Source organism: Typopeltis vanoorti, chromosome 5 (genome assembly GCF_054136105.1).
Source record: "Typopeltis vanoorti isolate ZY-2024b chromosome 5, IOZ_Tvanoo_1.0, whole genome shotgun sequence".
In the NCBI taxonomy this organism is placed as follows: Eukaryota; Metazoa; Arthropoda; class Arachnida; order Uropygi; family Thelyphonidae; genus Typopeltis; species Typopeltis vanoorti.
The window spans coordinates 155,543,063-155,553,441 of record NC_143553.1 but is presented as its reverse complement, the minus strand read 5'-3'; positions in this window follow the sequence as shown (position 1 = coordinate 155,553,441).

Sequence of the window (10,379 nt, the reverse complement as noted above, 5' to 3'; positions counted from 1 at the left end):
TATACTTCATCGTCTCATTGAGGTCTTTGAGAACCGTTTAATTTTACCATGTTATCGAACGCATTTTTAATCGTCTGAAAGTCGCAACTTGTAAAGATCGCCTGAGTAGTTGTGGCTTGAGTAAACAAGAACGTTAGGGATATAAAGCGTTAGGAAGTAGGTTTAACAGTAAGCCGTTAACTTGCTAACGGCTTACTGTTACGTAAACTTGCTAACGGCGTACAATGCTGTCCCTTTTTGATAGACTAGGTTTGAAATGCAAAATAGCTTTACATAATTAAAACAAAAAACTACTTGCTAGCTGTGAAATAAGGGCAGCGTGGCTATTCCATCTTAACAGAGGTCAAATCCGGGAAATATTTTTTTGCTGCTCCATCAAGAAGCTTAACTATCTACACGAAGTGAACTCATTTGTAAACCAACTTGAAGTGGTATGCTTTCCTTCGAATGAAGACAAAAATTAATCGATTATGAGCGAGGCAAACTTGTCTATTCAACGTATTATTCTGAATACAGAACTAACGATGTGCACTTGGTATAAGCATTGAAAGTAGAAGATAATTTTGAAGAATTTTAAGGTGGTTTCTAGAATCACGCAGGAGAGCAACACGAGAAACTAAGTCACAGAATAAGTAAAACTACCACATTTTATCTAAAAATGAAGGTCAGGTATAGAGAAATTCTCGTTGCCCGTGAATTAACCAACCACAAATTTCTACTTCAATGTCATTACTCATAACATTCCATTGATGTAACAATGGAACTGATAATATGAGGTCTGCGAATACTTCAAATATACCACTAGATATATTTCGAACTATACCTGCCTCTTTATAACCAGAATGTCCATTTTAGAGACTCGATCTTATTTCATCTATTGCCAATCCATTGATTAAACGAGCAGAAGCTCCTATCAAGAATGATAACATCAGTGTGTCTGTTGAATTGATTAAAACTGTTTGCAGCCTATTCAAGTTGCCTACAATAGTACTCCTTTTGCTAATTCCCATAGGTACGGTATGTATAATTTTCGATTCTCGTGTGATTAATCCTACTTACGACAGATAAGCCATCGATTAGAAGTGTGAAAGAAAGAACATGTGTGAAATGATGAGCATAAAAGAATGATCTGATCTCGCCAAGCATGCTTTTAATAGAAACAATGCCTTTCACTGAAACGTTTCAGCTGCTTTATTAAGAATGAAATTTTTATCCGAATTTCAAATGGAATCAGTTACGGTCATTCATTCGAGGGTCACCGAACCAAAAGCGACCTGCTGTATTGAGAAGCATATTGAAATCGCTCAATAAATCGTTTAACATCATATACGTGATCTCCGCTAACAACCTTTTTCATCCTTAACTGGGAATATCTAATACATGACATGCATTAGCCGATAATGTCCTAGTCCTCCAATGCGAAACTTCCATTTCGTATTGAAGGACTAGGTGACGCCAATTCTGCCAGAGGGAGAGGAAGATAATGGCTCGCTACTCGAGTGAATCGTTTAGACCAGGGGTTTCCAAACTTTTCGCCGTGAGGGCCACATGAGTACTTCAGCATTGTTCGGCGGGCCGTAGTAAAAAAAGACTATAGAACTAGATATACGAGTTTTATTGAAAGCAGATAAAAACTGAATGCAGAGTATGCAGAATATACAGCAAATTTTTGCTAGCCGTTAGTCTTTTCAACCGAATATACACCGACAATTTACATGTAACTTTTTTTTTAATTTCGTATAACTTCGAGTTTTTTTGTCAATGAATACAGATTGGAAAATTTTGTTTTTCTTTCGTTTTTTTGCTCGTTAGTTCATTTTAACCGTGTTTTTAACGACTTTTTTAAGTGTTCTTATTCCGTGCAACATACATTTTTTTTGTTGATAAAAACGTTTATTAGGATGTAACTTCTCTATTTTGTTTTGAATTTTTAAAATTGTTTTTTTTTCGTTAGTCCATTTTAACCGACCTTTTAAGTCAGAAAGACCGTAACTTGGATTACGGTTACTTTTTGCTATTCAGGAATATATTTTGAACACAATTTTAATTAATGCATTTAAAATATATCAACACCCCGTGTTTTTTTTTTTTTTTTTTTTTTTTTTTTGTTTGTTTGTTTTAGTTTTGTTTTGCAGATTCTTATTGAAAAATTAGTTCAATTGCCGGGCCGGATAAAATCATATCACGGGCCGCATCTGACTCGCGGGCTGTAGTTTGGAGACCCCGGGTTTAGACAGACGATTCTATTATCTATTTAAATATATACTTTGAAGTTTATTAAGCTGTGAAAAAGCCCTCCGTTCTTGAAAACTGTGAAAAAGCCCTCCGTGCGAAATTAGTAGGCGTGAATTTCAAATTGTAAGGAGTAATTAATTTTCTTTGATATTACTGCCAATTTATAAAACTGTATTACCGTTAGTAAAATAATTACACCTAAAAGAATTTCAATATACGTCAAATAGAAACAAGGGTTCGCTTATATTTGCAGCAATAAATAATGGAAGCATTCAAAGTGTAATACTCTGCTAACTGAAAACGTGAATAAAGAAAACACAAAGCTGAAATCTAGCATGTAAATTATCTTCCTATGTTCCCCAATGGTAATTATTATTTCTTGCCTCTGCTATAAGAACGAAGTGTCTTTATTCCCTCATTATCTCTCCCCAATATATCAAAAATGAACTCTTGAGATGAGTTCCGTTTTACCAGCATTTCGATATCAGCTAATCCACGGTCTTTCATACACTCATAGTCCTGCGCAAGGAAAATGAAATTACCTTAGCAAACTCAGTGTTAAACTTATCATCTTAAAGCACTTTATTACGCTTAGAGGATTCCTTTGCACCTCTGACTCATTAAATTACCAATAATATAATGTCATAAAGACATAAAAAAGTAACGCTTTCTTATTTTAGCTTTACAATTTAAAAAAAAAAACTTTTTATTTTATGATTTTTACGATGCTATTTTGCAATTTTAAAGTTTCTGCAAAGAAACCAACTTTGGCCAGAAAACTCCAAATCTATCACAGTGAAGCGGAAGTTTAAATTTTGATTGTGTTATGAATTGCAATTATTAGCACCGAGTAATCTCAAAAAGCACTTCTCATATTCTACAGTTTATCTTGGAAATTATTTGGGGGCAATACAGCATTTCATACACCATATTTTTCGGTCCTGCACTCTGTAATCCCCAAATATATGTCCAGTTTTTTACTCTTGGAGTCATGAAAAGTTGTTATATATTGATGGCAATATAGTGCACACGATGTTTTTTGTTCTTCGTTGGAAATAGTTAACTGCTGCTTATCACCCCCGACTTGTGTACTCAGATTTTCCGGAAGAAACAATCAGGGTCCATCGGTAAACATAGGATTAAGCAGTTTCAGTTACTAGTTAGAAGAAGGCTCCCATAAATGAGACAGTATTTGAATGTATCCCTAGTGTTCGAAGAATAAATAGGTTGGTATTGAAATGGATGTGCAACCTTATTAAGAAAGAAATCCACAAGACGAAGATGATGTGGAAAGAATATCATGACACTAAGAGTGAGAGGAGTTATGAAATATATAAAGCACATACCAGAAAATAACGAGTATTTGGCGTCAAGCTATATTGGAGAATGAAAAAAAAACTGGCTAGGCAAGCTAAAGTCAATACAAAAGAATTTTATCATTATGCCGCAAGCAAAAGAAAGAAGAAAAATCCCAGAATATCTTTATTGAATGAGATCTAGCATCAAAAATTAATCAGATTGTTCAGTTAACCAGCAGTGCTCATTTTGCTAAGATAAAATCCATAGGGCAGTGGTCTCAAACTCAAATTGCATGCGGGCCGAATGCACTGTGAAAGCAGCTGAGGGGCCGGAATTTTTTTTTTAACAAAATGAGAGTGAATATATATATATATATATATTATCTGTAGACTGGTCCCTACTCTTCTTTCCCTCTGTATTTCTTTTCACCTTGCTGCTTCCCCCCAATGCTATTAGAGTATTCGAGGGCTAGGAGTGATTCTGTGCTATTTACCTATTTTTTTATCTCATGCACCTGCCCACCCCCCCACCCCAGTTAAAAATGGTGAAGACAAATCAGAAGACTATACCGCATCTGTCGTCGCGCGGGTTACCAAGGACTCCACTGGATGTTAGGCTTCCTGGACAGCCAGTGACAAATGGGCTACAGGAGCAAGATCCACAGAACTCGAAAGTATCTACTAGGAAAAAGTGGAGCATGGCTGAAAATAGACAAGTCATGCAGTGCTTCTACAGTTCAAACCCATCAGTTAGGGGATTTCAGAAACGAATGTTCCAACTTTGGCTTGAACGGCACCCAAATTCTGAAATTTCATTCGAAAGGCTGATGCAGCAACGCTGCTTCATTATCAAACGCAAGGTATTTAGTGAACTTGAGCTGGAAGCACTTAAACCTCAAGCTGTAAAAGGAGACCGTACTGTCCCTGAAATGACCAAGAATATGAATGAAGCAGAACCAGATTCCAACGTGCAGAATGCTGAAAATTTTGAAAATATACCTAATGTATGGATATCACCTCTTTATAACCTTTCAGAAGAAGCAAAATAATGACACCCTATTCTTTTTCTTTTATTTATTAAATTTTTCTTCGACACATACAGAAAAAACAAATATGTTTGTATGTAAATAATTATAAACTTATTTATTTCTTATTACAACTTGACACTTTATGGCGTTTCGATTCTGATAAAGTTTGTAGCCTTGGAGAAAAATTACTGGAAGCTATCTTCATCACGGATTGTAGATACTCATCAGTCAATCGGCTTCTTTTCTTAGACTTATTAATTTTCAACTGCAAAAACAACTGTTCACATATAAATGCATTCCCAAACAAAGCGATTATTGTTTTTGCAAAAATTCGTAACTGAGGGTATTTATCTTCTGACAAGTACGAATAAAATTTAATCAAATCTGTATCTTCAAATCTTTGAATAAGATTTATTCCTCACTGTAAATTAATTAGCTCCATTTGTATATTTTCTGGTGCGTTATTTACGTTCGTTTTTAATGGTAATGAAAATAATGTAAAATAGGACTCCAAATCATTAAAATCTTTAAATCTTTCTTCAAATTCTTGTCGTAATAATGCTATTTTTCTTGCCTATTCTTGAGATTTTTCATTTTAAATAATAGGGCGGGAGTTAAGATGTAGGAAATGTACGAAATTTTTTTAATTCCAGTTGTGTTTCCCATAATTGCAATATAACTTTAAAAGCTTTAAAGTTAAAGATAAGTTTTATTCTTTCCTTGCAGCTCTGTATCGAGAATATTTAAATGACCGATTAAGTCAACAACAAATGCTAAATCTGTTATCCATTTATCATTACGTCGATCGTCGATGGCTTTATTTTTTTGTGTCATGAAAATTTTGATTTCATTTATTAAATCAAAAAACCGTTTTAATACAGCTCCTCGACTTAACCACTTCACCTAGTTATAATAAATCATTTCTCCGCACTCACTTTCAGTTTCTTCAAGAAATGCAACAAATTCTCGATGATTCGGAGCTCATCCACGGATAAAGTTTATTGTTTTAGTTACTGTTTCCAGACCATTATCCATCTGCAAACTTTTGTCAAAAAATGCTCAGTAGTATGGGTGACGGTTTGAACCAGATGAAGATCAAGATAAGAAAAGGAATCGTGACGTCATTGGTTGATAAGATGATGATGTCATTGTAGGCGTGACGTAATGAGATTGGAATGTTTGGAATTTCCCTGGGGAATATATGTCTGTGACGTGCGTTCTTGTATTTTTGTTCGCGTATGGAATTATGGGTGATGGTAGAGATAAGGATTCGAGTTGTGATTGGTGAGACACTTTGAACCAGATCAAGATTATGATAAGATAAGGGATCGTGACGTGAATGTTTGTTGTTATCAGATTAAGATAAGTGACGTCATTTGTTATTTGTAAATAAGTGACATCATTTGTTAGTTGTAAATAAGTGACATTCTTTTGAATGAAAAGGGAGATATATTAATGTATAAGGAATCGTGTTGTGATTGGTGGGACACTCCTGACCAGATAAAGATCAAGATAAAATAAGGAATCGCGACGTTGATGTTTGTTATTATAGATTTTGGAATGTTTGGAATTTCGCTGGGGCCCTCCTCTGTCAGGGACATCACGTGGTGGTTTTCGTTTGCTAAATTAATTGTGGGTGATTTTTAGAGATAAGAATCGTGATGTTATGTGTTTGGAAATTTCTGGCGAACATATGTCTCTGTGTGATATCACATGGTGCTTTGGTTTGGCTATGGAATACTGGGCGATGTTTTTGAGATAAGATGTCTTGGAATGTTCCCAGAGTGACACAGACACATCCGACATTGTCGTCATGTTTTGTGTTTGGTTGTCTATTGATGGAAGTACTAATTTTCCAATACATTTTGGGGTATTTCTTTACTGTTAAAGGATAGGAATTGTTAGAGTAGAGTAGAATTGTAATGGCGGCAGTGTTTAGGGTTTTCTGAATAACTTAATTATATGCTAATATCATTCAAACATACAGTTTTTTTCTTCTATAGATGGCTGTACTAATTTTCCAATACATTTTGGGCTATTTCTTTCCTGTTAAAGTATGGGTATTCTTTGAGTAAGTCGTGATGGAGGCTGTGTTTCGAGCTTTTCTGAATAATTTAATTATATACTGGTGTCCCTCAAACACACACTATGTTTTATTCTTTAGATGGCTGTATTAATTCCCAATACATTAAAACCGGAATTCGTAAAGTAGAGTAGAATATAGTGGCAGCTGTGTTTCTAGCTTTTCTGAATAACTTAATTATATGCTGGTGCCTCTAAGGCATTTTAAAATAAATTAAAACAAACGCACAGTTAAATGGATTACAAAACCTTTTGTATGTATTCTAGAAATTCTATTGATAATTAAACTTATTTACTATCTTTCCAGAATGGCTCTTCTAAATGCGAATATTACAAAATAGTTGAATTTTATATCCACACCACAACATAAACACAAAAACCAGAAAGAACAAAATTTCTGAAAATAATGTAACCTGAAATAGTTGCGTGCTTCTTCCTTTATTTTTCAGCCCAATAGGATCATTCTAAGTTATCATCATGATTATTATCCCCCAGTGAGCGGTTACTACAAATCGCGGTTTCCTTCAAAGGGTCTTTTCATGAAGATGACATGAGTCATATCCGAAAATTGCTGTATTGTTCAAAAGGTATAATTTTCCCAAGTTTGGATGTTTCTCAAATACTTACATATGACTAAGCGATTAGCATTCACATGATTGTGATGACAGATATCCTAAAATTATTCATTCCTGATTAAGGATTTTATCCAGTTATTGTTTTCAAGTAGATGGATTGTTTGTTTGATTACATTTTGTGTAGCTAGGAATCTGGAATTTATTTCAAATGAATATTAGCTCTGTAATCTCTTATCTGGTTGTTGCCAATTTTGTTGTACGTAGGTGAGAAATCGTGTGTTTAAGTTGGAACTCTTCATTCCCTTGGGAAATTATTGCTGTGGTAAATTAATGCTTACATTTCTTTTTTTAAACTAATATTGACTTTTAATTTTACCTGCAATTCCTTGTGCTTTTAACTTTTTTCTGTAACTTAAATTTATTTATTTTATTTTATTCTTCTTTAGTATTAATAATTTTAAGTAACGGATATGCGACAAACAAGGTTTTGAACTCGGTGTTGTCTTTTAGTTTTCTTTTAGAAATTTCCTTTGCCAGCACAACAAATAAATATTTATTTCTTATTATTTCAGAATATTAGCTATGTAATATATACTTTGTTAATTTCTATGTCGCCTTTTATTTGACTGTAATATTATTAACAAACGGCTCTGTAATAGTCAAATTCTTACAGTATTGAACTTTTCAGGTGAAATTTTCTCAACTAAATTCTGTCTATTAATTTCATACCCGATTATTCCTTTTGCTTCCAAGAGTTGACAATTTCTTGAAATATTTGAGGGCTTGTATGAACAAATAACACTTTTAATTCAGTGAATCAAAAATGTCTCTGGTTAGTTTGTGGCATGAAATTTCACAAGGGAATAAATGTTATGGTCTTACTTAAATTTGTATAACACATCGACAACCCCCAATTTTTTCATTTAAATTTTCGCATTTTATTTGAATGAAATATTATTTACAAATCGTATTTACTGAATCCAACATACAGAAATAAATAAAGTGAAAAATAAAATCTATTCTTTTTTGTTCCATAATCTTCTTAGTGTTAAATTTGCACTGTTGTTCAAAGCTTCTTCCCATGCTTGTGGAATTGCCATCGTATGGTTTTTGCAATGTGATTCCCATTTGAAAGTTAATTTTCATCTGGTGAACGTTGGGAATTTATTACTGTAGTAAAATTAAGGGCTGCATATTTATTTTTTTAAGCCAATACGTATACTTCTCAGAATTATTAAAAGCACAGAATCTTTCGTTATGTTTCCAAAAGCATTAAAAATAACACAAACATCATGTTTTCACGTTTTGGGCATCCAATTTCATTTAAATCAAGAACAGGCCTCCCAATTATCCTCGTTAATGTTTTTGATATTTCTATTCCTTTGGCGAATAATATTTGATTTTTGCATGTTGATTCTATCATCCAATTATTTAGTTTATCCAGAGATAGTGAACCAATTTCCCACTTCAGCTGATGGTTATATTTTATTAACCAAGAATTCTGTTTTTTAACTCTTTCAGGTAATTCTTTCCAACCAAAAGGTAATTTTGTCATCTTACAATAATTCTATCAGAAATACAAATTTCATTAGAAAAAAAATTTGAAGTCTTATTCAAAAGAAATTGCCAATTAATTTTCCCAACGATAACTGAAAATTCGTATTTTTCACCTACTATCGATTTTTCGTAATGGTTTTCCTTCATTCTTCTTCTTCTTAGATTACTTCATATGACACCACAAATAAATAGTTATTTATTATTATTATTATTATTTCACTGATTATTAGCCCTCATTGTATATTTAATGTTAACTTTCATTACAAAATTCTAAACAATTAGAACTTTTCACAAAGAAACTTTCAAAGTATTTCGTGGCTCACCCATTATTTTTACATTACCAAACACAAAACACCACAACACAAAACAGCACCTGCAGTGGATGAACGATTACCTTAATTCCAAGGCACTCAACAATATGGTATTTTCTTATAGTACTGTTTGCACTTACCATGTGCTACCTTGACCATTCCTTCAAAAATGAACCTTCTGTGCAGATGACTCAAAGATATGTTTTCACATGCTGCTGGATATACTGTTGGTGTGTTTTTATCTTACTTTGTGTGGGGAAAGGTAAAATTTGTATATGTGTTATCTGGAGAGTAAAAACATTTTTTCTATACCAAACTTTACAAGTTAAAGTCATGTTTTGGGTTAATTATCTGCTGTCTCTCTGTAAAACAACCAAATTCTAACAGTTCGGATTTTCAATTATGTTAACGAATTGTTTTCAGATAACTCAAACAATGTCAATAGGTAACATCAGACAATTTCTAAAATAATCAATAGTTGGATATCAGTTTTCAACACTTTTTCCCCATTCCAGACATTAATTTCACAGTAGTGATTTTTTTAAATAAGTAAACAGAATTGCATTAAGGTATAAAGATGTGGATTTAAATATCAAGTTCTAATCAGAATAACTGAGTAAAAAATTCACTGTGGAAAAACATAACAACAAAAGCACACATCTGTTTATTTACGTTTAACAATACAATACAATACAGCAATTTTCGGATACTTTTGTACAATACAGCAATTTTCGGATATGACTCATGTCATCTTCATGAAAAGACCCTTTGAAGAAAACCACGATTTGTAGTAACCGCTCGCTGTGGCATATTACTCATGACGATGACAGCATCATCCTACGGGCTTAAATATAAAGGAAGAAGTACTGAACGATTTCAGGTTATGGTATTTACAGAAATTTCGTTCATTTTTTTGGTTGTGTTATGGTGTGGATATAAAATTCATCTATTTGGAATATTCGTATTTATAAGAGCTATTCTGGAAGGATAGTGAGTAATTTTAATTATCATTAGAATTTCTATAATACATACAAAAGGTTTTTAATTCCATTTAGCTGTGCATTTATTTTAATTTATTTTACAATGCTGTAGAGACACCAGCATATAATAAAATTATTCATAAAATCTCGAAACACAGCTTTCACTAGACTCTACTCTACTCTAAGAATAGAGTAGAGTAGTCTAACAGGAAACCCCCTTTAACAGGAAAGAAATACACCAAAATATATTGGAAAATTAGTACAGCCATCTACAGAAGAAAAAAACGTGTGTGTTTGAGGGACACCAGTATAT